Here is a 27,243-nt window from a genome sequence, read left to right as displayed (position 1 = left end):
ACCTGAGCTGAGGTCGGACACTCAACCGACTGAGCCTCCCAGGTGCCCCAAGAACTGGATTTTCTACATCAAATTTTAGAGCTATCAGTCATCCAAAACCCTCCCTGGCCATCAGCAGCCACTATCCCCTTGCTTCAAATCATTGCTTCTACTGCTTGAACTGCTCCTACTGCTTGAACTTGCTTTCCTAAGACTTGTTCTGCCTCCCACTTTCAGCTGCATTCATTTCCTTGCCCTCTGTTCCAGACCCTGGGCTCTCCTCACCTGGGCAGGTGAATACTAAATTCCCCCTGAGCCAGAATCTTCCAATGGCCTCTTGGGAACCTCTCAGTCTCCCAGCCACTCTCCAGCCACTCTCTTGATGGACTAGATCCTTGAGGCAGTACCATGTGGCTATCAGCATGCAGTGTTTGCGTCTCAGTGTGCCCCAGTTTCCATAACTGTAAAATGGGAATAAGCAGTGTAAGGCTCTTAGTGAGGATTCAGTGAGTTCACATGATATATACAAATGTACAAATTCATTAAGCAGTACTCTTAAGATGAGAGCACTTTATCAATTTGCTGTGTATGTGATATACTTTAAAAAAAAGATTGAGTTTATATACTTAAATTAGTTTATACATTTGCACTCAGGGTGGCAGAGAGTAAACCCTCCATAATAATACTTGTTATAGTAGCTGCTATTATTTAAATTTGGGCTCTCTGAGGACTAATATTTCTTCCTCCTAAGTATTAAAAAATTTTTTAATGTTTATTTTTGACACAGAGAGAGAGAGAGAGAGAGAGAGAGAGAGAGAGAGAGCATGAGCAGGGGAGGAGCAGAGAGACAGAGGGAGACACAGAATCCGAAGCAGGCTCCAGGCTCTGAGCTGTCAGCACAGAGCCCGACATGGGGCTCGAAATCACACACCGCAAGATCATGACGTGAGCCCAACTCAGACGCTCAACCGCCTGAGCCACCCAGGCACCCCATCTTCCTCCTAAGTACTTAGAGTAATGATACCTCATATTTTTCCCATGCTTTCCCATTTATGAAGCACTTCCTTGTGCATCCTCTCACTTCCGGCTATCACAACAGCCTTTGAGATGGCTATTTCCCCCCATTTTGTTTTATTTCTTTTAATGTTTATTTATTTTTGAAAGAGCGAGAGAGACAGAGCATGAGTGGGGGAGGAGCAGAGAGAGAAGGAGACACAGAATCTGAAGCAGGCTCCAGGCTCCAAGCTGTCAGCACAGAGCCCAATGTGGGACTTGATCATGACCCGAGCCGAAGCCAGACGCTTAACCGACTAAGCCACCCATGTGCCCCTATTTTCCCCCATTTTAAAGATGGGAAAGCTGAGGCTTAGAGGCACAGAGTTGACTTGCCCTAGATCATGCAGCCAGTAGTGGAGAGATGAGACTCAAGTCTGAGTGACTCTTCGGCAAGGACTTCCACCCCACCTTGCTCTGCCCATCAGCACCTCTGTTCTCAGATCTACCCAGACTTCCTGCTTACAAACACCAGGTTTCCCTGATCTCGGGCATTTCTGTGTCCTTCGGAAAGTGACCTACACAAGGTCCCATGGCTTAATAAACCAAAGCTGAAATAGAACCCACATCTTCTGAATTTCCAGTCTGGCACTATTTCCTCCACAACCTTTTATCTTGTTGGCCCAATTCCAATTTAGATGCATTAAAGACTTTTTTGTTTTTCCCACTGAATTAAGGGAACCAAAGCATTGCATCAAGAATTAGGATATTATAGCATGGGTGAAGAACATACAGACACAGGCAAGAAGGTTCCAATTCATATTCCACTGCTATAACCGTAGTGCCTATCACTCAAGTCACTTATCTTACACTGTAGAGTTCAGACCCCAACCCATTCCTTCTTCAGGAAGATGGCCCCCTCTAGAATCTGCAAGGTGGGAGAAACCAATGATAAGCCCTTGCTGTGGAGAAAAGGGACGGGCAGCTGTTGAGAGTCCTCACTCCAGTTACCTGAGTCCTTCAGGAGCCCCCAGGACTCTGCCTTCAGGTCTCCTTCCTCCACCACCCCTCCCTGGACAATCTCCTGATGCAGTTATTTTAAGGAAAGTTCCACAAGGCAAAAACCTCACAGGATCACTGATATTTGAAGGTTTGGTTCTTCCTGCCTCCCAATGGAGACTGGTTTTGAGGTTGTTTTGCTGAATCACTAGGCAAAGAGTAAATAAATAAATGGAGGAAGGAAATCTTGCTCAAAAGGAATTCTGTTGGTTCTCCAAAAAAACAAAGCATCTGTCATCATCAAAGGAATCTGTAGGACCTAGCCTCTCTGGGACTAGACTTCATCCTAGGGGTTCTGAGGCACCCCCACCAGAGAAGAACTTGTCCAGCCCCTCTCAGCAGTGCTCAAAAATGATGCCAACCCTCAAGGGCAAACTGGCTACATCCCAAGGCCTCTGGATGGCCTGACCTTGCTCTTGTCCTCTGTCCCCCACCAACATAGGAGAAGAACCAGGGGTGAACTGCCCCTAGGGCCTGATATTCTGTGAATGTGCTGCCTTTCCTTTGGGGGTCACCACCTCTTCTGGTGCATGTGGCTTCCACCATCCACCCCTAGACTCTAGCTCATGTTTTGTTACTTCTCTGGACGCCTCACCCCCATAAAGATAAAAGGAGAGCTCTTGATAATCCATTAGTCTAAGTGCATCATCTTGCTGCCATGGAGACCAGGGCCAGGAGAGCAGCAGCTGACCCTGGGACACATAGCACCTTGTGTGCAAAGTCAAAGTAGGAATTGAAGACAGAGAGTCAGTGGACCCCACCATCTAGAGGCTGGCAGAGCCGCCATACTCTGGATGGGAGAACTGGCTGGGCCTCCCTGTCCCCTGGGAGCTCCCAGAGTTCCTGCTGGAATGAAAGAGTAGGGAGGTGAGAGATTGAGAGAAACACTCAAGGAGAACCCTCGCAGCCACCTGACCAGTTTTGAAGTCTCCTGGTTCATCACTGGTGGATAGAGTCTTCTTAGAGCATTTCACTGAGAATCTTTTGCCCTGCTTGAGATCTTTCATTGCCTTAGTCCCAGTCCATCCCCATTATCCCTGGCATTCAAGGCCTTCTGACATGTTCCCCATCTTCTCTCCCAGTCCATCTTAACTCTGTGCCTCTGAACCAGTGGTGGGGAGCAGAGAAACCCCACTCTGTGCCTGGTAAATCCCAGGAGCTGGGTAGTGGGAAGTGGGCAGGCTGGGTGGACATATCCACGGTGCTCTACATGAGCCTCTGTCAAGCTGCCCCACTGTGATAGAAGGAAAGCCAGCTCAAGGAGGCACCACCCCACACTCACTCTAAGACGCGGGGCAAGTCACTCACCATCTCTGAGCCCCGGTCCCTCGTGCATGGGACATTGCTCCCCACCTCATCCCAACTTAAGATCTAATGGCATAACTTAGGGGAAAATACAACTTCTGGTATGTAGGATGTGCTCAGTAAATGTTTGCTTCTCTCCTTCACCTGAACAACAGGGTGGAGGAGTAGAATGGAGGGAGCTCACTCTCCTGGAATGTTTGGAGGGCCTCGGGGATGTGCAAGGCACTGGCCTGTGGTGGGCAAGTGTGGGTGGCAGCGTGGCTCCTCACCACCGCCTCTGTCTAGACAAGGGCCTCAGAACTGCTGAGTCTCAAGGTTGAAAGGAACCACCTATCCAAAAGGTCAAGTAGTCTAGTCAGATGCTGATTTGAAAACACTCATCTGTTACCTTTTCCATGATCCAGAATTTCATCCCAGCCAGATCATAGCAGGACTTTGATTTTTATTGTCAACTAATTGTTGTTGAGCTCATTCTACGCATCTCCAGGCTTTCCCCTCTTTGTTCATTTAATCTTCTCAAATTGAAGCCCCACAGTATGACCAGCATTTCACTGTGAGGGCATTGAGGAAAGTTAAAAAATTTTCCCAAAGTCACACAGCTAATAATTTCATTGCACAGATATTTGTTGATCAGCCAGTATGTACCAGATAGACCTGGAAACACAGCAGCAAGCAGTGTAACCTGGATTCCTAACTGATTCTGGATCTTTCCACCTTCTTTTGCTTGCAGCCTTTTCCATCCAGATGCCACAGCTAACTCCAGGGCTTGAATACCTTAGAAAGATATTAAGAGGTTGGGATATAATCTTTGAGTAAAGCTTAAAAATATGATCATTGGTTCTCCACAGGGGCAGTACTGTCTGTCCCTCAGGATGCAGTTTGGAAACTTTGGGTTGGCCCTTAGTGGGAGGGTGCAGGGATGTGCCTAGGACAGTCCTGTACCCCACAGGGCCATTGACTATCCCACCAGACACCACACAGATGAAAACCCACTTATAATAATCTAAGCCTAGGACTGAACTCCACATTATTTTGCACACAAAGCGTTTGAACAGGGATCAGTTTTAATATATGCTCCCCTGCAAATGCAACCACCATGTAAATTCAAGGCAGACTTTACTTTGTGTTGTTGGAATCTTACCAAGAGTTGTTTCAACAAATCATATCACCAATGGCAACCCCACTCCTGGCCTTTGAGTTGCTAATGAAACATCCAAATCAGTCCACATTTGTAGATGTTAAGATCATGGCTATTTTATGCATAAATGCAAGCATCAGACTATTTCATTATGTCTTCCAGTGTAGTCACAGGAGAGTGTTTATAAATGGAAACATGTTATTTTATTATAAATTATTTTTATTTAATTTTTATTAGGAATTATTTCTACTTGATTTCTCATATTATATTTAAGGCACCCTATTAATTTTTTTTTATTGTGCATGTAGGTTAACCGGGAATTTCACTTCCACATAGTAAAAGGGCATTACACAACATTTGTTAAAGAAACAGCATGGGTCTGAGAAGGTGGGGGTGGCATGCTACAGTGAGAGAAGGGTTACTACCTGCAACAGAAGGGCCATGAGCCCTTCCTTGCCACTCTGTCACTCCATCATTCCATCAAGGACAGAATGGCAGCTGTGCTTCCAGAACTTGGAGTAGACTTGGGCATGATTACCTGGCCTTGAAAGCTGTCTGTTGTTAATGTATATAACTGAATGGAAAGGGCAGAGATTGGTGTCAAAAGACATGAACCTGAATCTTGGTTCTGCTAGTTCCTGAAAATGAAACCAACCAAAACCTCCCTGGCCTTTGTTCCTACATGATAGAGGGAGTACTTTGAACCAGGATGAAGGTATCTTGTGGTATAACATTCCATGGCTCCAGGATCAGTCTTTGAGGGCTCTCAAGGTTCCTTATGCTTCTGGAAGAGTGCATCAGTACAGTGGGTCTGGGGGCAGAGGTGGGGTGGAAGTGATAAGACATCTACCAGGTTTGAACCTGGATATGCCACCTTTGGGAAATGCCAAAATGACCTGTGGTATTTTATTTCTCTCTTAGCTTTAGTCTCAGTAAAATGGGAATTAGAATGGTCTTACCTTTTGGGGGTTAAGATGACAGTTGGGGTGGTAACAAATAAAATCTGCAATGGGTGCTGGAGCTCAGTAGTTCTCTGTAAATGTTAGATGTCAGTTCCCTTCCTCCAACCTCCACACCTTCCTCAGCCTCCCCAGACCAGTTCCCAACCTCTGCCCCCTGCACTGTTCTTCTGTCCCTCCCATCCCAGGATAGGGCTGGGAAGGGAAGGGAGTGGAATTGTGCTGAGTCTCCATCTTGTCCCTGCACAGAGAGCAAAGGTTAGAAGTCCCCCCACACTAGGGAGTTTCCACTTCCCTCTCTGGCCAGCTGTGGGGTCAATGGGGAGAAAAGTGACTAAGATAGGGAGAATTTCTGGAGTCCCTCTGGCCCTGATTCAAGACCTCACCCACTGGGAAAAGCAGAGGAAAGTAGTTTCTCAGCCTGGAGATTCTGGACAAGGGGTTGGCCGATAAGAAATGGAGACTCTCACCTCCCTTTTAGCCAATGTTCAAGGTGCAAGGCATCGAGGTGTAAAACTGTATTGTATGCTCAGAGAATGTTTGAGAACTTGCTGGAATGTATAATGTAGATGCAAAGGGGGAAGGGAGATCCAGGTGGAAGAGCTGAGACAGGCCAGATATAGAAGAACCTTGTTTGGTCAGAGCTGGAATCTTCACATGGCAGGAGGTCTGTGGCAGCAGAGGATGGCTCAGTTGGCCATCTGGGACTGGGGGGAAACTAAACTGTATGGAAGGGGAAAGAAACACAGCCACCTTCCCCAGACAGCCCCTCTCCCACAGTGCTCCCTAGAGGGCATCCTTGGCAGCAAGACCTTCAGACAGGAGCTCCTCCTTACCCAAGCCAGCTCTGGAAGACTTGTTCCCATGGAGGTATGAGTGATTCAAGCCAGCTCCTCCAGAAGCCACTTTATTTCAATAGGCACCAAAACTTTCTTCCAGGGGACTGGTTTTCCAACTATGCCATGCCCTGGGGAAGCATCTCAGGACAAAGGGGAGGTTGAACCGACAGGCCCTGATCCTCTGACCCAAATCACATTGGACATTGGTGACTCAGACCTGAGAAGACAATGGTGCCCACAGGGGCCCACCTTTCAGTAGAGACCAACAATCAAAGAAGGCCATGAGCAACTCCAGGCAAGGATATGGACCTGAGGTGTCTGGGAGTAGGAGGGGCACCTCTGCCAGCCCAGGGAGGTGGGGGTGTTGAGGTGGTGAGGAAGAGAAGGAGGTGAAGTTGAGAAAAGCCTGGAGGAACAAAAGGGGATCAGCTGGTTAGAGAAGAGGTGAGGAGGCCATTCCAGGCAGAGGGAGCTGCTCATGCAAAGCCCTGGAGGTATGGCTCACCACCACGGTCTAGGGGCTTCAGGTGGCTACAGAAAAGTATAGGGATGGAAAGAACTGTGTTGGAGTTAGGCGTGTCTGTGTTCAAGTCACTGCTCTGCAGCCCAACACCTCTGTGAGCCTCAGTTTCTCACCTGTAAAACGGGGATGATTCCTTATCAGAGTGTCCATGAAGACAGGCTCCGTGTCGCTCTTGTTTGCCCAAGGCCTAGAACAATGCCTGGACCAGGATGATCCCTCAGTCTGTGTTTGCTGAATGGATGAAGAACATAATGCCTGTGAAGTGTCTGGCATAAAATAGATGTTCAAGAATAAAGATGTCTTTGAAGTTGGGGTCATAGAGCATAAGGTTGTAGATAAGAATGGTAAGGTGGTGAGGACCTTGGATGCCAGTGATCCAGACTTTTTTGGTAAGCAGTAGGGGCAATGGAGGATCTGATGGGCCCCAGGGTCACTAGTCATAAGCCCCTGTTGGGGAGTCTGATTGTGCCTGAGGCCCTCCCTGAAGTGGAGCCAACCCTTCCCAAGACCCTTCCCCTGGGAAGCTCTCCATGATTCATTGTCACAGGGTGGTCAGGGTCTTCAGAAGCTCCTCTGGAGACAGCCTGATTCAGGGATTGGGAATTTCTGGATGTGATCAAATACTAACCCCTGGGGTTGGTCCTGCTGCCTGACTTGAATGTCACACACCGGCAGGACCCATAACCTTTGACCCTTCCATGCACTCTGACCTATTGACCCTGCCTGGCTCTAATGTTTGGTTTGCTTTGCAGAAGGGAGGGCTTAGGCTGAGATGGAGCAGGGCAGTGCTGCCCCCTATAGCATGTCGTACTCAGGGGTCCAGAGGCTCCTGTTGGCCTCAGCTGGAGGTTCTGGGACTAGGCTCACCACCACCATAAGGAAATCCGTGTTGTTCAGAGCTTAAACAGCCCTGATTCCGGGGAAGGCCATGACTTTCCCCAGAGTTCGCAACTTCTCCCTTGAGTCCTGGGGCTTTGGCTCACCTCCCTTCCTATCTCTGCTCCCCACTCTACCCCTCTGTCAGCAAAGCCAGCTCGTGCACTTCCTACAGCAAAACATGGCATCCACTGCCCCTGGCACATCAGCCATGCCCGTGTCATCTCTGTCTCAGACCCTGTTCTAGATGCAGAAGAGATTGACAATGGAATCAGGACTCCAGAAGGAATATAAATTATTAGGCAAAGGTACTGACTGCTTGGCTGTCTGTAAGCTAGGAATAATAGAGCACTTCTGAAGGTTGCCGTGAGGATTAAGTGAGACAATGAAATACTGGGAAGAGATAGTGGAGAGCTAACACCTGGCAAGCACTCAGTAAAAAGACAGGTAGTAGTAATAGTAGTAGTAGTATTTGAAATAGTAGAAGAGGCAGCCACAGCAGTAATGGTGGTGGTGGTGGTGGTAGTAGTAGTAGTAGCAGTGATGGTGGTGGTGGTGGTAGTAGTAGTAGTAGTAAGTAGTAGCAGCAGCCGTAGTAGCAGCAGGAGCAGGGATAGGGGTAGTAGTAGTAGAGACAGCAGCAATGGTAGTAGTAGCAGCAGCAGCAACAGCAGTAATGGTAGTAGTAGTAGTAGTAGTAGCAGTGATGTTGGTGGTGGTAGTAGTAGTAGAGGTGATTTTGGTGGTAGTAGTAGTAGCAGTAGTGGTGGTGGTGGTGGTAGTAGTAGCTCCATAGTTTTGCCTTTCCCAGAATATCATATAGTCAGAATCATTCTGTATGTCGCTTTTTCAGACTGGCTTCTTTCACTTAGTAGTATGCATTTAAGGTTCCTCCTCATCTTTTCATGGCTTGATAGTTCATTTCTTTTTAGCACTGAATAGTATTCCATTGCCTGTATGTATCACAATTTATTTATCCGTTCACCTCCTGAGGGAGATCTTGATTGCTTCTAAGTTTTGGCACTTATAAATAAAGCTGCAATCTGTGCAGGTTTTGGAGTAAATGTAAGTTTTCAACTCCTTTGGGTTAATACCAAGGAGCATGGTTGCTGGATCGTATGGTAAGACTACGTTTACTTTTGTAAGTAGTCACCAAAGTGTCTTCCAAAGTGGCTGTACCATTCTGCATTCCCGCTAGCAATTTGTGAGAGTTCCTGTAGCTCCACATCCTTGTCAGCATTTGGTGGTGTCAGCATTCCAGATTTCAACCATTCTAAGAAGTGTGTAATGGTATTTCATTGTTGTTTTAATTTGCATTTCCTTGATGACATATAGTGTTGAGCATCTTTTTACATGTTAATTTGCCATCTGTCTATCTTTTTTGGAAAAGTGTCTGTTCAGGTCTTTGGTCCATTTTTTAATCAGGTTGTCTCTCTTCTTACTTTTGAGTTTTAAGAGTTCTGTGTTTGGGATAGCAGTCCTTCATCAGATGTGTCTTTTGGACACTTGCCTCCCTGGCTCTTCCTTCTCAGTCTCCTCTACTCTTTCATTCACGCTGTCTGGGGTCTGGGGTCTGTCAGGACTCAGTGCTGACCTCCTCTTTTCTCTACCTGAACCCATGCATCTATTCCTTTGTCAACCTCACTTAGTATCATGATTCTAAATGAGTTCCAGACTCATGTATCCAAGACTGCTATGCATTAGACATCTCTTCAGGACATCCAACAGTGATTCAATTTCACATGTCAAAACTGAACTCTGGTCTTTCCCCCAAATTTGCCTCCCCTCAGCCTTCTCCCATTTAACTTGGGAAGCCCTGTTTTCAACCTCAAACCTTAGGGTCTTCCTTGAGTGTTCCCTCCTTCACTACCCCTTCTCCCTCCTAATCAATCCATCAGGAAATCTATAATCCTTACTGTCAAAATCTATCCGGAATCCAGAATCCTACCATCTCTCACTTGGCTATTGCAGTCCCCTTCTAACTGGTTTTCCTGCTTCTGCCCTTGCCAACTTTCAGTGTATTCTCAGCAGAGCAGAATGGCACTACAAAATGTGGGTTCACCCTCAGATGAACACAAAGGAAGGGAAGCAAAAATAATATACAAACAGGGAGGGGGACAAAACATAAGAGACTCTTAAATATGGAGGACAAAAGGGGGTTACTGGAGGGGTTGTGGGAGGGGGGATGGGCTAAATGGGTAAGGGGCATTAAGGAATCTACCCCTGAAATCATTATTGCACTATGTGCTAACCAACCTGGATGTAAATTTAAAAACTAAATTAAAAATATGTGGGTTCACCCTTCCACTGCTCCAAACCCCCAGTGCTTCGGGCTCTGTGCTGGATGTAGAGCCTGCTTAGGATTCTCTCTCCCCCTTCCTTTGCCTCTCTCTCTCTCTCTCCCCCTCTCTCAAAAACAAAAACAAATAGATGCCTATTTGGCCCTGACTAGCTACCCTCAAGAAAAGCTCAACATCCCAAGTTTGACCTGGGACCAGTCACTTTTTGTCTGCCTCCAGCCAAATTTGAAACCCTACCAAATTAATGTTTATCATTTTCCAGAGAGAGGCTAGGATGGTGGTTAGGCCTATAGTATTGCAAAGCAAGGATCTTTACGTAATGCCAAAGTGACACAGTCTAAGAGAGATAAGCAGGGATAGCTATTTGGAGAGGGAATTAGGGGGAGGGTACAAAATGTTCCAGAGGTTTCAATAAACCACAGTGCATGGAAGCTCAGGAAAGGGAACCCAAGAGTGTCATCCTAATAGAATTCTGGTCATCCACTAAGCCAGAACAATCCCATGGAATGGCTCAGGGAGGCCAAGGGAGACAGGGGCTATGAGTATTCCTGGGGAGCATCTGAGCCAAAGAGCAGGGGCTGCTGATGTTCAATCTGAGGTAGCCCCATGACATCTAAGCCTCTGTGCTGGTGGAGAATAAGGCATGGGTCTGCTTGCCTACAGCTGTTCTGTTCCTTGCTTGGCAAGGGCACTTGGCACATAGTTCAGTCTAAGCACCTCCAAGTTGTATCATGATTATATCTACATGGCAGTCAGTCTTCTCCTCAAAGTAGGGAAACCCTCAGAGCTCATTTTGGTATCCCCGGGAATAAGCCCAGAGCTGTAGTGTAGATTCCTAAATGTTGGATGCATGAATCAGTGAGTGAATGAAGAGATACACTCATTTCCCACTCCAAATAATGGAAAAGGGAGAATCAACCTTATTACTGTTGGTGTTAGATGCTCTTCACTGAACTCTGATTGTACCCCAGTTCCTGTTTCACAACAATCCCTCTGAAGGTAGTTGCTGTCATCCTTCTTTTATTGATGAGAAAACTGAAGCTCGGAGAAGATGTCATCTGCCCAAGGTTACACAGCTTATCACTGGAAGAACGAGCATTTGAAACCAGAGCTATCTAACCCCAAGCCCCATGCTCTTTCTCCTGGGCCACCCTCTCTTGAATAAAGAATTATTGAGTGTCCACTGTGTGCAGGCTACTGCCTTAACACACCTCAGGTGGTTTGCTGTGTTTGGTCTCCATATTATGAGACTCATATTATCATTTTTTACGAATGGGAAACCAAGGGTCAGTAAGTTTACCCACCTTGCCCAAGCTCATCCAGCTGCTAAGTTTAAGAGATGGATTGGAACCCAGATTTGACTTCAACATTAAGCTCTTTCCCCTATGTCACAATGCACAGCATGCAAGGCAGTGTCCAGGCTGGTTGACTCCTAGTGATGGGCACAAGTTGTTGAGAGAAAGGCTTCAGTTTGCTTCTTCCTTGTGCCTGTTAGCTTGGGGCTGTCCGAGCTCTGCAAACTGTGGCCACTATACCCTCACCCTGGCCAGGCCCCAGGAAGAATTACAAGGATCAGTAGTCAGGGCAGGTCCAGGACTGTCAGTTTCCACGTCTGGGGAAACAGAGCCAGCACCATGCCTCTCCTCTGACAATGGCTCCTGCAGGAAGCTACTTACTGCATGATTCCTCGTTAGGTGCTGAGGATTAGATCTTAGCAGTATGGTGGGTGATTAAGAGCTCAGGCTCTAGAATCTAAGTTCTTGGGTTCAAATATAGGCTACTCACTGGCTGTCTGGTCTTCATTTGGTTCTTCATTCATTCTGAGCTTCACTTCCATCATCTTTTAGAATGAGGTTAGAAGTAGGACCTATCTCATAGGGTCACAGTTCGGGTTAAATGAGATAACATGAATAATATACTTTGAACAAAGCACTTTAACAAGGTTCCATCAATGACAGTCCCACTTACAACCACTTTTTAGTACACGTGGGTTAATAAAAACTGAACAATTCATTAAGCCACAATGAACCAGAGCAGTAATCTAGACTTCTCTCAGATATCACCCCCCACCTTTATCTTGGTCTTAGAAGAACACTGGATTCAAAGTCCAAAGATTCAACTTCAGATCTGGCTCTGTGGCCTCCAGCAAGCCACCTCACCTCTCATCCTTGTTCTACTCATCCAAAAAAGAGAAACAGTGGTATTAGAACCTGCCCTATTTAGCCTTAGGATTCCCGTGAGGTTTAAACAAAATAATGGATGTGGAAATATTATGTAAAGCATAAAATGCTGGAGAAATGTTAGCTATTGTGTTAAGACGGCTTTTCTTTCTTGTCCCCCACCGCACCCAGGCTCTCCCCAGCCAGGAAGTCTACCTCCCACCCTTTCTGGCTCTCAGCTACCCTGGAATCTCAGTTGGCTCCCAGAAAGGATTCAGAGCACAGCACAAATTGTCCAAAGGTTGCTTCCAAAGCCTCCGGCAGCTAAGCCTGGCCCCAGCCCTTCCTCCTTGAAAATGTCTGGCCTAATGGGAAGGAATGTGGGCTGGCAGTTGAGTCTCATTCATATCCACAAGCATCCATGGAGTGTCTGCTCTGTGCCAGGCCCTGGGCACTGAGGACCCAGTGGTAGAGCAAGATGGTCTCTGCCCTCAGAAGCTCATAGTCTAGTGGGGAAACAGTCACATCACAGATGAAGACATTAGGATAGGGTAGCACTGTGTCCAGAAGCCCAGAGGAAGGCACTGCGCATGATATGGGAGAACCAGAGAAGGCTTCCTGGAGGGAGGGGGAGCATCCAACAGGAGCTCAACCCCCACCAGGTCACAAGTGAAGCCTTCACGTCACCAGTGCCTCCTCATCTTGGTGGTCACAGATTTGTCAACACTCTAAGCCAGAAGAAGCTTTAAAATATTCTTTCATTCAGCTGTCATTCTTAAGAGGCCCAGAGAGCTGAGTGGCTTTCTCAGGTCACCCAGGTAGGTCTATGGGACACATTAGGCAGCTTTTATGTGAAGATCAGTGTCTCTTGAGCACCCATTTCCAATCAGATCAGCTCCCTGGAAAAGGACACCAGCTGGTTTTGAAAAAAAAAAACCCAGAGGGGGATTCTTAGAGCTTCCTTTTCTTCTGCCCATTGTCTTTCCACAGCACTTTACAGTTTACACAGCCTACCATATGCCTCTCAACCTTCCATGTGAAGCCACTATCGTTTAACATATTTTACAGATAAGGAAACTGAGGCTGGACGACAATCCCTAAAATGTGATTCTGGGGCTGGGAAATTGATTTCAGAAGTTAGGGAGCCCTTAGTCAACATCATGATTTGACCTCTAAGTCCATTTTGTTACTAAAAGTACGTAACTATTTCCTTGCCCTCTTCTCTTTTCTCTTCTTCTTTTATGACATTGCCTTCTAGAAGCAGAAATTACTGGTTGGCATGCAGCTGAGTGTCGTCTCTGGACAGGTTCTGTCCTTTCTGCCTTTTGGCCCTGGCTCTGTCATCCTGGTCTCTCTCTCCATAGCTCACTGTCCTTCTCTCTATGTCTCTCTGAGTCTTTCTCTCCAGTACTTCTCTGTCTCGCTCTCTGTCTCTGTCTCTTTCTCCCCTATTCTCTTCTCCTTCCCTTCTCTGTTTCTCTCTTTCCCCCTCTCTGCCCTGTCTCTATCTCTGTCTTCCTCTCTGCCTTTCTCCCCTACTCTCTCCATCCCTACTCTGTCTCTCTATTTTCTCTCTATGGTGTCTGTTTCTCTCTCTTTCTTTCCCTCTCTCTCTGCTCTGTCTCTCCGATGCGTGTATGTCTGTCTGTGTCTGTCTGTCTGTCTCTGTCTCTGTCTCTGTCTTGTCTCTCCTTTCTCCCCTCCTTGCCCCTTCCCCTGTGCAAGAAGGCTATGCAGGTACTCAGAGGCACCACGTAGCTTTGCTCTGACTAGCCCAGGGCTGCACACCAGCTGACTCTTGCAGACCTCTCTGCGTTCCCAGCCTCTAGTTCCTGGGCCAGTGGGAGGAGATGCTGCTGAGAAATCTGACAAAGTCCCTGCCCAAAGCTGCACATTCTCTTGGCAAGAAAGGAAGGAGAAGTTTCAGAGAAGAGACAAACAGGAGGCATCAGTCAGTGACAGTCCCTCCCTCGAACTTGTGGTTTGAGGAAGGGTGGAGTCCACCCCTCCAGATGTGCAGCAGTTTGCAGGAATAGGCAGTGACTTCACAGCCAGCCTGAGCAAGGGGAACGGAGGGTGTGGATGGGGATACTGGAGTCAGGATTAGTAAAAAAGCAAAGTCCATGCTGTCTATCTGCTCTGGATGAGGAGCTGGGTGCTGGGAGCTCGGGGTTTAAAGGAAGTACTTCTCTGTCTCGCTCTTATCCCCACTTAACTGGTTCCAATCCTGGGTCCTCACACTGTCCTTTTCTGGCTCTTAATTCCTTACCCATCTGATGGGAACCAAGTTTCTTCCCTCATAGAGCGACCATAGCAGTTACTTCTCTAAAATACTTAGCACAGAGTGTGGCAGGGACTGGGCACTGGGAGCACACCAGTCCCTTCCTCCACCTTCCAGAAAGTCTTCCTGGACAAGCCCAAGTCCCACTGCAATCCCACTGTCTGCTCCCTCCAGCCCTTTGTTGATCTGTATGGCCCAGCAGTCTCCCGCCAGACCTCCTTGCTGCAGCACAGGCAATAGCCACACCATCATCGTCACTGCTATTCCCATTGCTATCGTTAGTCCTCAGACTGTTGTCTGCTGACACCTGTTTCCTCGCTGACACAGGGAGCCATCACTTCTTGGTGACGGTGCTGAAAGGGAGGCAATCACCACAGAGTATTGGGTGAAACCGTGGACTTTAGGGTCAGCTAGATCCAGGCTGGGATTTGATCTTCTCTACTTCTTAGTCATGTGCCTGGGCAATGACGGAACCTATAAAATGGGCATAGTGACAGCAGGATTGGATTCTGAAGATTAAATAGATGAAGAGCTTAGCACAGCAGGCACCCAGTAAGCCCTCTATGAATCAGGGGTCTGTTTGAGCTGTTATTACATGGCATTTTAGCTCCCTCGGTACCTAGCACAGTCCTGAGTACAAAGTGCTAGGCATTCACTAAGTAGACATGGAAAGAATGGAACAGCTGTCAAAGAGCAATGACTTCCATTGGTGACTTTGCTATTACAGTTTAGTTTGGTGGGGGGGTTACATACCCCATACTAACCATACAGGTTAGTATGCTGGGAGTGCTCGTAGTCTCAAACTCAGAAGGATTTCAGGAAGCAGCTACCCATTTCCACATTTAGAAGGAAAAGATGAGACCCCAAAGAGGGAGAGATTTGCTTAAACTTCTGATAAACATGTTCATAGACTTGCTTGTTCTCTATTACAATGAAAGGACATAGCATCTGGACTTCGCTGGTCCCTAACTTTTGAGGGTAGGGGAGTGATGGACAAGCCACTCTCTGACAGCTGGTTTGCACAGAAGAGAGGGCGTGGCCTGGGAGGACCCCAAGTGGGTCACCTCATTAATAATCCCTTCGCCACACTGGCAAAGTATATCCTAGTCTTCATTTGCTCAAGATCACACAACTGGGGGTGCTCACAACCACACAATTCAAGATTCCAGCTGGTGAGTCAGGATTCCAATCTGGGTATGTCGGACCTCAGAACTTGTTTTTTTATGATACCTGCTGCCCCTGGATACCACCCTAGTAGGAAAGGGGCCCCAAAGGAGAGGCTTGGACCCCAGGAAGACCAACTCACTGCCTCCCACACACACCCAGGGGTGCCTCAGGTAGCTTGGAGTCCAAGAGGGAAGGAGCAGAGCAGAGGTGGGAAAGGTTGACAGTCCAGCTGGGCATTCAAGTTCACCTGTGTCAATTGGTATCTGTGGTAAGGAGATAGCTGAAGACTTGTCACCTGCGACCCAGGGATGCTGAAAGCCCTCTATCTGCCTGAAGTGGGATAGTGGTTGATCTGCGCAGCTCTTATTTTCAAACACATGAAGACTTTGGTGAAATTCGTGGAACGCATGAGGTTTACATCTTTCCAAACAGGTTGGCAACAACCAACAACAGCTGGCTTAGCCATCAGCTTCTCTGTTCCGTCCCTCTCTTTCCCTAACACTCCCTCCCTCTCCTCTGCCTTCAGTCATGCTTCCCTGTGTGTTCTGCCCCCAATGAGAAGGGGATCCAGGCTACTAGCTGGCTTGGAGCACCAGGATAGCTCAGTGTTGTCTGCAGAGGCCAGCCAACGATTGTACTGCTGATGAGATTTTTCCAAAACAGAGCTGGCATATTAAGCATTAGGCCCTGTGACTTCCAACATGGGCCCCACCCACCCAACACCCTCCATCAGCCCATAGGAATGCATCAGCAATTTCCTATATTTCCCAAAGCCACATGTGAGTCATACCTTTATACTCATGCAGGGGGTCACTGAAATAGCCTTAAAAATACTGATCATCTCAGGGGCCTGGGTGGCTCAGTCTTTAAGCATCTGACTTCAGCTCAGGTCACGATCTCATTGTTCATGAGTTCGAACCCCACATCAGGTGAGCACGAGCCCCACTCTGGGTGAGCACGAGCCCCACTTCAGGTGAACATGAGCCCTGCTTCAGGCGAACACGAGCTCCACTCTGGGTGAGCCATGCTTCTCTCTCTCCTCCTCTCTCTGTCCCTTCTGGGATTCTCTGTCTCTCTGCCCCTTGCTCACTTGTGCCCCTTCCCTCTGTCTTTCTCTCTCTCAAAAAAAAAAAAAAAATACTGATTATCTCATATTGATCAACTGATAGATGATTGTAGAAGTCTTTGATTAACCCAAAAGGTTTTATTGACTTTCAGTTACTCATTATTATTTAATAGGCAGTTCGATGTTACTTTAGGTAAGTTACTTAATGTCTCTTATTCCTCCTCTATAAATGGAAGTTATCATACTTCACAGGGCCTTTGTGAGGATTAAAGGAGCTAATACTTGTAAAATGCTTAGATCACTTACAGACACCTGGTAACTTTCCGTTGCTAGCTGTTTTTGTGGTTAGTGTTGCTGTTAATGTCATGAGTAGATGGAGTATCTTAAAGCACACTATGCATTGTGGGAGAGTTGTCAATAATGTAGACTGCTCAGTTTGCAGATGAGAAAATCAACCCAAAGAGATGAAATGGGCTTTGAAATCAGGTAGAGCTACATTCTAATCCCAGCTCACCTGTTTCCTCACTGGGCAACCTTCAGTGGCTTGCTTTTCTTCTCCGAGCCTCTGTGTCCTTATCTGTAAAGTGGCATAGAACATGTCTCTGCTTGGTCCAAGAGTAACATTCAAACACCTTCAAACAGCTTCCATGGTGATGATTATCACATCACTTCCCATTCCCCCTGACCTTTCTCCCTTTCCTTCACTGCTGAGCTAGCTAGACAGTTTGCTTTGACCAGGTCTTTTGCCCTTTCTGTGCACTGCTTTTCTGAAAGTTTCTGGAAGATCCCATGAGAGTGCAAGCTGAGGCATAGGAGCCATTGTGGGCTGTGTCGTCAGGTGCCTAGAGCTTTAACTTCCTATCTGGTAAAATGGGAAGTTTTAAACTAGCAAGATAATTATGTGGCTTAAAAAACTAATTTCATATTTGCTTTATCATATTTATCAAGTAAGAGTTTGGAACCCTTGGCTTGGGTCACTGCTATCATCTGGTTATTACAAACCTTGGAGGGGACACCTGGATAGCTCAGTCGGTTAAGTTTCTGACTCTTGGTTTCAGCTCAGGTCATGATCTCACGGTTTGTGAATGCAAACCCCGCATCGGCTCTGTGCTGACAGTGTGGAGCCTGCTTGGTATTCTCTCTCTCTCTCTCTCTCTCTCTCTCTCTCTCTCTCTCCCTCCCTCCTTCCCTCCCTCCCTCTCTCCCTCTCTCACTGCCCCTCCCCCACATGTGTTCTCTCTCTCCCTCTTTCTCTCTCCCCAAAAATAAATAAACTTAATTAAAAAATTGTAATTAAATAAATAAAATAAAAATAACATACCTTAGAGAGGATGTTCCCTAAACAGACCCTGTGAGAAATCCACCCATAAAGTGAATTCCATCTCCTGCTAATTTATCTGTGGGCAAATAAAGGTCGGTACTAATGCTGAGAGTTCTGTTTAATAATAAAAAATAGAAGCCTGTCCCACAAGGGCAGAACTCACACTATTGTGGTACAGTAGTTAAGAACTGAGCTCTAGATTTAGAACCCTTGGGTTTGAATCCAAGCTCTGGCACTTTCTGCAAGTTGCATAACCTCCCTCTGCCTCGGTTTCCTCATCTGTAAAATAGGCACAGTTTCAGTGTGGGGGCTGAATGAGCTAACCAACATAAAATGCTGAGAACAGTTACCATGTATGTACCAGCCTGTCATTGTCACCTCTTCTCCATGCCCCTCCTCCCCAGTGAAAGACATTTGGAACCTATTCTTGAGTCCCAGAATAAAGACTAGACTCTCCCTTGTTCTCAGCCACATGGAAATAAAATTAGCGGAAGCCAGAATGGGAACATTTATCTACAGAACCACCATAGTGGGTCCAAACCTTCTCCTTCCATCCTTTGCTGCCCCTCCCAGGACTGTTACCTTTAGTTCTCAGAAAAGCCCAAGGTTGTAGTGGATTATCAAGGCCATCACATCTGACCACTTTGGTTACTGGGTTGTGTTTGCTAACCTCCCTTCATAGCCACCCTCCCATTGGCCCTTGAGTGCTTTCAATGACAATAATTTGTCACAACCTGCTGTTTCCTCATTCCCCTTGAGACTGTGTCCTTACTCCTCAGACCCCCTCACATTGTCTCCAGCTGCACCTCTATCCCACAAGCCTTATATTCCAGCCACAGTCCTGGTCTCATTGTAAATGTTGCACTGTTTTCTGGCTCCATTACTTTGAATGTGCTATTCCCTCTCTCTTCCATTCTCTGACTGACAGCCTCCTACACATTCCCTGACTCTGATCAAAACCTGTCTCCTCCAAGAGCCTTGCCAGGTCTCCCAATGGGCTTCAGGGTTTCCGAGCTCCATTCTCCAAATTTCTCCAACACTTCTGTTTATTTGTCTGTCTCCTCCATTAGTGGCAACCTCTTAATTACTTTCTACATTGTTGGGGTGCCTGGGTGGCTCAGTCAGTAGGATGTCCAACTTCGGCTCAGGTCATGATTTCACGGCTTGTGAGTTAGAGCCCTGCGTCGGGCTCTGTGCTGACAGCTCAGAGCCTGGAGCCTGCTTCAGATCCTGTCTCTGTCTTTGTCTGCCCCTCCCCTGCTCACACACTGTTTCTCTCTAATACAAATGAACATTAAAAAATTAAATTAAATTAAATGTATTTTCAACATCGTACCCCCCAGTCCCCAGACCTAATTTAACACCTGCAAAGAAGAGGTACCTGGAAACTATTTACCCAGTGACCACATGAGGGCTGAATTGGTTGTTAAGTCCACCAATTGGTGCAAATTCCATCTCTCTTCACACAGCTGCCCTTCAAATATATGAAGATAGTCCTCCAGGTTCCTGTAAATCTTCTCTTCTCCAAGTTGACATCCCCAGTTCTGCATTCCTTTCTTTATATGATGTCGTTTCAAGTCCCCCTTCAACCCTGTCACTCTCTTCTGGACAAATTCCAGGTCTTTCCTGTCCTTCGCAAGTCTGTCTTCCAAAGCTGAACCCTAGTCCCTGTGGTGACCTGGCATGTGCAGGGGTGGCAGGACTGTTTTCCCATGTCTGGGTATGAAGCAGCTTATAGTGTGAAAGAGTACAGGCATTAGAAACAGTTGGATGTGGGTTCAGACTCTGCCATTGGTGTCCATCAGCCATGTAACCAAGCTGATGTAACTCAAAATATTCAACAGCTGGCATGGCCCAGGAATTCACCAGTCAACTATAGCTTTATAGAGAAGGCAGAAAGCCCCTGCTGTGCCTAATGGTATCGTTTTAGCTTTTGAACCACAGGATGGGAGTGAAGAGGAGGTAGTCAGAGTGGTAGCTAATTAATAACCACTACAGAAATACCTAAATAATGTAACAGTTAGTACAGCCATACCTGCGTGTACCAGGTGGCTGTGAGTCCTGGCTGTCACCAGATTCAAATTACTTCAATGCTCTGAGCCTTGGTTTCTTCATCTGTGATATGGAGTGGGAAGCAGTACCTATTTTGGGGTCTCTGAAGGGACACAAAAAGTAACACCCCTCTTTTCTGACAAAATTCAGAAGTAATGAAGGAATAAGGAAAAAGAATGAGCAGATAGCAATGAAAATATCACCTTTACTACTCTGAGAATGGCTAGAAGGTTGGGCTTGTATGTGCAGGTGAGCGGGCTCCTAACTGACCCTAGGATTAGACCCATTCACCTTCAAGGTTACAGGCTGCACCAGACCAGGTTCAGCCTCCCCCAACAGTACAGCCACCACCTAAGACTCCAGCTCTGCCTCTGTCATACCTTATGCTCCAGCCACACTGAGCTTTCTGACAGTCTCTAAACATGCCAAGCCCTCTAAATAACCCCATGCCTTGCCTACTGTTCTTTATGGAACGTTCTGTCCTTCATGTCTCTGGCTAACAACCTCTTATTCACTTATTAATACTAGCTTACATGTTCCCTCTTCCAAAGCCTAAGCCTAACTATAAACTTAAATTGGGGGCTCTGGACATCACACTTCATCCTGAGTGCAATTGGGAGCAAGCTATTCAGAATAACCTGATGGGATTCGTTTTTTACAGGAGATCAGATTCCAGGAAGAACTTTCTTCATATTCATCGTCATGCAGCAAGAGCTTCCTTTTGGCACCGTGCATTTACTAATGGGGAGGGAGAGAAGAAGTCTCCTTGGGGCCCCTTTTCTTTCCCATCCAGTACATTTAAAGGCCTTTCGATTTCTATTTCCCATGTGAGCCCTGTGTTTCTTGCCCCTTGAGGAAATAAGTGTGGATTCTACTTTCTTCAGACTTGTTCAAATGTTTGTATTATCTCTGGTAAAAGAATTGCTTAGGCCTGAGAATTCTGCCTCCAAGGGAAAGTCTTTTTGGCTCATAGGTCATTAACAAATCCAGAGCCCACTGGAGCCTGCGTATCTCTTAAGTATGTAGATAAACTAGAAAGGTAAGAAATTTGAGGAACTGTCAGATGTAGAGTGCTTAGTGCACAGTGCCTGGAGCAGAGTAAACATTAAATGGCATTAGTTGTGGTTATCATTACTGTATTAGTCAGGACAATTGATGCTCAAATGCTACAACAGACTAACTCTTGAAATCTCAGTGGCTTACCACAATAAAGACTAATTTCTTGCTCATGTGACCTCTGATGTGGGTCAGGCAGTTCTCCCCATCTGGTAACTACACCATGTAGAACAGGTAGTCTCTACAGTCACCACAATAGGAAAGAAGGGAGAGATGGAGGAGGTACCTCAGCTCTTAACTGTTTCCACCCGGAAGTGATGTCCCAACCCTCTGCGCATAGTCTATTGGCCAGAACTGGTCCAAGGGCCCAAGCCTGGCTTCAGGAGAGGATGGGAAATGTGGGGAAGCACTGGGGTATTTGATGGTTAATAGCATCTCTGCCATAATTATTTAGGTGGGTTAGAATAGGTTGTTTCCTCGCCCCATTTCAAGGACGATTTGGGAACAATGAGACCATGTATAGAAAAGATTCAAAGGGCTTTACTCAGTCGCGGTACTTAGCCCCACTATTCCTTAGTTTCCTCTTTGGCAAAATGGAAAATACTAAGAGTACCTACCTCAAGAGATTGTTCTGGTGATGAATATAACAACATATAGGGTGGGGCTGACCTATAATGATTGCTCTATAAAAATATCAGTTGGGTCTGGAGCTCTTTTTGGGTCTGTAACATCATTGAATGTGTTAAATTTAGCATACACATAAACCCCGAACTGTTGTTTGCAATTCTCTTCCTATGCTTCTGTAGCTGTTTTTTTGGATCCATTGATTTATTTCCAGAGAGCTATGTCTGCTTCCGTAATGATGTGACCAGGGCCTAGCACATTGCCTGGCCCTAATCTGGTAATCAGTACATGTTTGAGTTTGGCATTAAAGAATGCACAGGCTTCAAGCAAGTAAGAAAGGGACTGGCTGGGTCTTTGAGCCTCTTTCAAAGGAGGCTACCTGGGTCTTTGAGCCTCTTTCAAAGGAGGCTACATGGTATGCTGGAAATCTGGGCCCTTGGGTTCCCAAAATATTAAATACTCTGCTTCTGATTTGCAGCATAATGCTGACCAAATTGCTTCCATTCCTGCCTCTGTTTCTCTATCTGTAAAATGGGAGATAGTAGAGCATGATTCTCAAGACATAGATTCTAGAATCAGACTGCCCTGATTCAAATATTTGTTCCAACTTTTACACTGTGTTTGGAGGCAATTACATGATCTCTCTTGAGCCTCAGTTTTCCTATCCATGAAAAGAGCATACTAATAGTACTTATAAGATTGTTGTGGGAATTTGGGAAGAAAATCTGTACAAATTATTAGCATTCTGTACAAATTATTAGCATGTATTGTTTTATAAGTATCCAATAATGTTGGGAAATATTATTAGAATGGGGGGGAGGTATTCTATACTACAGAATACTATTCAGCAACAAAAGAGAATTAACTATTGATACAAGCAACAATATAAATGAATTTCTAAAACTAGGCTGAGCAAAAGAAGTCAGATGCAAAAGTACAAACTAATTCTATTTTTATGAAACTCTAGAAAAGACTAGCCTAATCTACAGTGGCAGAAAAACCAGGTAAGTGCTTAAGGCCTGGAGTATGCGGTCTGTGATGATTAATGCTTTGTGTCAACTTGACTGGGCCAAGGGATGCCCAGATAGCTGATAAAACACTCTTTCAGAGTGTGTCTGTGAGGATCTTTGCAGAAGACATTAGCATTCGAATTGGTAGACTAAGTGAGCAAGATCCCGCAAAAAGGCAGAGGAAGGGGGAATTTGTTCTCTTTACCTGAGCTGGGATATCCTTCTTCTTCTGCCCTCCTCCTTTGGCGCTCCTGGCTCTTGGACATCCAGAATCAGATGGGGACTTATACCATCAGCTCCCCATGTTCTCAAGCCCTTGGACTTGGGTTAAATTACACCACTGGCTGTCCTAGGTCTCCAGTTTACAGATGGAAGGTTATGAGAGTTATTGCCTCCATAACTGCATGAGTCAGTTCCTATGATGAATTTCCTTTTCTGTCTATCTGTATATATCCTATTGGTTCTGTTTCCCTGGAGAATCCTGACTAATATGGGGTCTCACTGTAAAAGGGGCACAATGGAATTTGGGGACCATGGAAGTGTTCTATATTCTGATTGTGAGAATAGTCACATGGATGGATCCATTTGTGGACACTCCCAGACCTGAATACTTAAAATCAATGCTTCTTTCACATGTAAATTGTACTTCAGCAAAGTAGATTTTAAAACTAAAATAACAAAAAACTTTAAACAGTTGGGCTAGATGAGTTCTAAGTCCAATTCTCAGAGATCCTGACAGGTATGGCCCCTGTTCCATCCTCCAAATAGGACTTGCAGGCCAGGAGCCCTTTTTCTCCATCCTCCCTTCCTCTGGGCCACCTCTGCACATCTTGGCCCATTCCCTGCCCTCAGGTCAGCCAACTGCAGCTCTCTGCTGTTTCAGTAAACCAAGATAAGGATGCAGGCTGGAGCAGTATGAGGCCTTAGACATGAGTCGGAGACCCAGCTATTAGCTCATAATGGCAATGAAAATGTTTGCAGCCCCTACTCACCAGTGGGCTGGGGGACCCAGTGACCCTTCTGGCTGCTAGATAGAGTCTGCTGACCATGATTCACGAGCCAGCATGGGAGGCAGCAGAGGAGTCAGCTGATGGTGACACTTCAGGATCTGGCCTTCTTTTTCTGATCATTAGCAACTATGTTGGGAATAAGACAGGGCCCCGTTTAGCTAATCAGAACTTCCAGGGCTAGATATGGAGAGAAGCTAAAAAGGAGATGGGAAGGTACCAGCCTGTGCTTGGTGATTTACACAAATTTTTTTGCTTCCCACTGTGACATTATGGGTTTGAACTACTAATTGTAGTAATCATAATAACAGCTAGCATTAATTGAGGATTTACTTTGTGCCAGTCCCTTCCTTAAAGGACTTTATATACATTATCTCAAGCTAACTTATATAACAATTATATGGCATAGATACCATCGTTATCCTCATTTTTCTGGTTAAAAAATTGGGTCAGGTTTTGGGTCAGGGCACAGAGAGAGGGCACTTGCCCATCTCACAGCTTTTAAGTGGCAGAGTTGGGACTTGAACCTACTTCATCTGATGCCAGAGCCTGCAGAACGCAGATGCCTTGATGTCCTATCCTTCAGCACATACAAAACAGGTAACCAGAACCAGAGTCCTCTGTGAATGCTTCCACAGAAAGATACAGGAATGTGGCCTTCCCCTGCTTCTGCCTCCCAAATCTTGTACAGGTGCACATATTCAGGGAGACCTAAACCACACTTAGACTCTAGCTCAAAAAGATGTCTATGGATATAGTTTTAGCTTTTCCTGATTCTTTCAGAACAAGCAAACACATTAGAATGGACGTGGAATGGATACGAAAGACCCTATCTACCCTGAGAGTCAACTTTGAGTGCAACTTTGAGTCAAAGACCACGGAGGGGATGCATGGAGTATTAGGTGGGACTCTTGGATAAGAACACACAGAAACCAATGTAAGGAAGCATGCTTAGTCAGAGGTTTAGCCTAAGACGCATAGGGAATATCTCATGGAATCCAGAGACAACAATAAGTTCAGAAATGGTCTAGAATCAGGCAACATTCTCACTTCTGGTCTCATCCCTGCGCTGTGCATTTGCTTTATCGTTCTTCTACCTTGAAGGTGGGCTTCCTCTGCTTCTCAGATCCATGCAGCATGAAGCATGCCTGCCCTTGCAAGGCCAGCCTCAGCCTCATACAGTAATTGTCTGTTTGTCTGTCAGTCTCTCTCTCTCTCTCTCTCTCTCTCTCTCTCTCTCTCCCCCCTTCCTCCCTCCCTCTACCAATTCCAAGTGCCTAGAGTATTGATTTGGTTGAGCTTGGGTCAGTGCCTGCCCCTGGTCATATGTATGAAAGCTGGAATAGCTGGGAATATATTGTGTATAACAGCAGCTGCCCTTCCCCTCTCCCCACCTATTCCCTGCTTCTGGAGATAAAGGTGGGCAGTCAAGATGGTGGGGAGGGAGAAGTTTTTGGTCCATAGGCTACAAACACTCCCCCAAATATATCTTACATATATATATCCACTATACACCATTCACTGGCCTAATCAAGTCTCAGGTATTTTTTAGATTACTCCTATGTGAAAAGATGCCCCCAAGTTGTTGACATTGAGACACCAGACAAGGGATTATATCTATTCACCTAGCTCAGGCCCTTTAAGGCAGCAGATTCAGCCACTCTGTATACACCCACAGACCATGGCAGCAATAACCCTAGAGGATCTACGTTTACTTTTGGACCTTTTCTCATTCAAATGACATCTCTGGAGTCTTGGCGCTTTGCTCAACTCAATCCTGGCTTCTGGCCCTTTAGACTAATTGTCAGTTTTTGGTCTCCACACTGTACATTTCTGTTCTCTCAACCAGGCTTTGACTAGGCTTGGCCATGTGCTCCTATAGTGTCCCTCCATGTCCAGAGTGTCTCCAGGAAAGCCATAGCCCACTACCTTAAAACTAACCTCCAGCTCTTGTTGTCCAGCAGCCTGGCTGGACCAGTCTGAGATGCCCAGGTTGAAGACCTTAAGAACATCCATGGGCTTTGGCCATTTGTATTTAGCCAAACTCTTGGGCTTTGGTTCAGCATTCTGTGAGTTTGAAATCTACACCAAACCCCGTGCCAGATGAAGGAACACAGAGATGAAGAATATAAGGCTGTTGCCTTCAAGAAGATCACAGATATGGCAAAGGGGGAGCTCCAGCAGGCACTGACCATGTTCAGCAGTGAATAGCAACCAAAAGCCATCTACAAGGAACTGCTCCCCTATGCCCAGACAGCCAAAGGAGAACTCACGAAGGCCCAGAATGTCAGAGATAATTCTGATTCTGGCATAAGAAGCTGGAAGATAAGAAGTCTTTGTTAGTTCCTCCTTCATGGGTACAATGAGGTATTCATGCTATTCCCCTCGGGACTTGGGAAGTCTTTTAGGCCCAAGAAAGGTCTGTGCGTCATCATAATTGTGTAATATGGCTGCCCTCTTTCCGCCCCACCCCTTGACATATCCTGGTCAGGCAAGTTAAAGTTCTGTTGATGCGCTAACTGTTGTGGCCACCATCAATCACACTTCCTTCAGTGGTCTTTGATATGGCCTTCCAAAGAGCTGGAAATCTGGGGACCACTTCCTTCCATCGATCTCACCCCCTATTTTCTGCCACCATGTAAAGGGATTGATCCCATTTAAAGGCATTGTGACGTGAGGACAAGGCACAACCTCAGAAGTTTAACTGCCCTGAGTCTGAATCACTTACCAGCCATGAAGGCTTGGACAATTTTCTTAACCTCAGAACCTCAGGATTTTGTTTTGTCTTGTTTTTGTCCAATGTGGAAAATAAGACTTATGGAACAGCTTCATAGAGTTGATATCCAGATTAAATGGAACAGCATAGGTAAAATCCCCAGCACTTTACTGACACCTAGCCGATGCCCGATAAATATAGTTGCCATTTATCGGTTCTAGGAAGGTTTGGTGAAATAAATGGACATATCTAGCCCCACGTTGGGCTCTGTGCTGACAACATGGAGCCTGCTTGATATTCTGTCTCCCTCCCTTGGTATTCTGCCCCTCCCCCACTTGCCCTCTATATCTCTATCAAAATAAATAAAAATAAAACTTAAAAAAAAGAGAGAGAAAGAAAGAAAGAAAGAGAGAGAGAGAAAGAAAGAAAGAAAGAAAGAAAGAAAGAAAGAAAGAAAGAAGAAAGAAAGAGAGACGTGGTCCCCACCTTTGAGAAACTTAGGGTCTTTTCTCCATATTTATGACTCTCTTCTGTTTTGTCCCCCTCCCTGTGTTTATATTATTTTTGTTTCCCTTCACTTATGTTCATCTGTTTTGTCTCTTAAAGTCCTCATATGAGTGAAGTCATATGATTTTTGTCTTTCTCTGACTAATTTCACTTAGCATAATACCCTCCAGTTCCATCCATGTAGTTGCAAATGGCAAGGTTTCATTCTTTTTGATTGGGCTAAATGGGTAAGGGGTGCTAAGGAATCTACTCCTGAAATCATTGTTGTACTATATGCTAACTAATCTGGATGTAAATTTAAAAAAA

General features: G+C 46.0%; 1 protein-coding gene and 1 long non-coding RNA gene across 9 annotated transcripts in view; one reads left to right on the top strand and one right to left on the bottom strand.

The window, feature by feature from the left end:
* Positions 1-27,243, top strand: part of SYN3 (synapsin III) — a 419,700-nt gene that overhangs the window by 208,332 nt on the left and 184,125 nt on the right. The gene's annotated exons all lie outside the window — the stretch shown is intronic.
* Positions 47-23,192, bottom strand: LOC125169738 (uncharacterized). Of its 8 annotated transcripts, none has more exons than XR_007153784.1 (10): positions 22,913-23,192; positions 17,159-17,221; positions 6,909-7,026; positions 6,270-6,489; positions 5,904-6,102; positions 5,434-5,507; positions 5,157-5,258; positions 4,900-5,048; positions 3,725-4,110; positions 47-440 (listed from the first exon to the last, which is right to left on the bottom strand). It is a non-coding gene; the product is annotated as an uncharacterized LOC125169738 (long non-coding RNA). The 8 variants fall into 8 exon arrangements; XR_007153786.1 differs by lacking the exons at positions 5,904-6,102; positions 17,159-17,221; positions 22,913-23,192 and adding exons at positions 10,891-11,029; positions 11,276-11,403; positions 11,757-11,840; XR_007153785.1 differs by lacking the exon at positions 5,904-6,102 and having other exon boundaries at positions 6,909-7,061.

The sequence above is a fragment of the Prionailurus viverrinus genome, chromosome B4, assembly GCF_022837055.1.
Source record: "Prionailurus viverrinus isolate Anna chromosome B4, UM_Priviv_1.0, whole genome shotgun sequence".
Taxonomy (NCBI): domain Eukaryota; kingdom Metazoa; phylum Chordata; class Mammalia; order Carnivora; family Felidae; genus Prionailurus; species Prionailurus viverrinus.
Note: the sequence above shows the minus strand (reverse complement) of the source record. Positions and strands in the feature narration are given on the sequence as shown.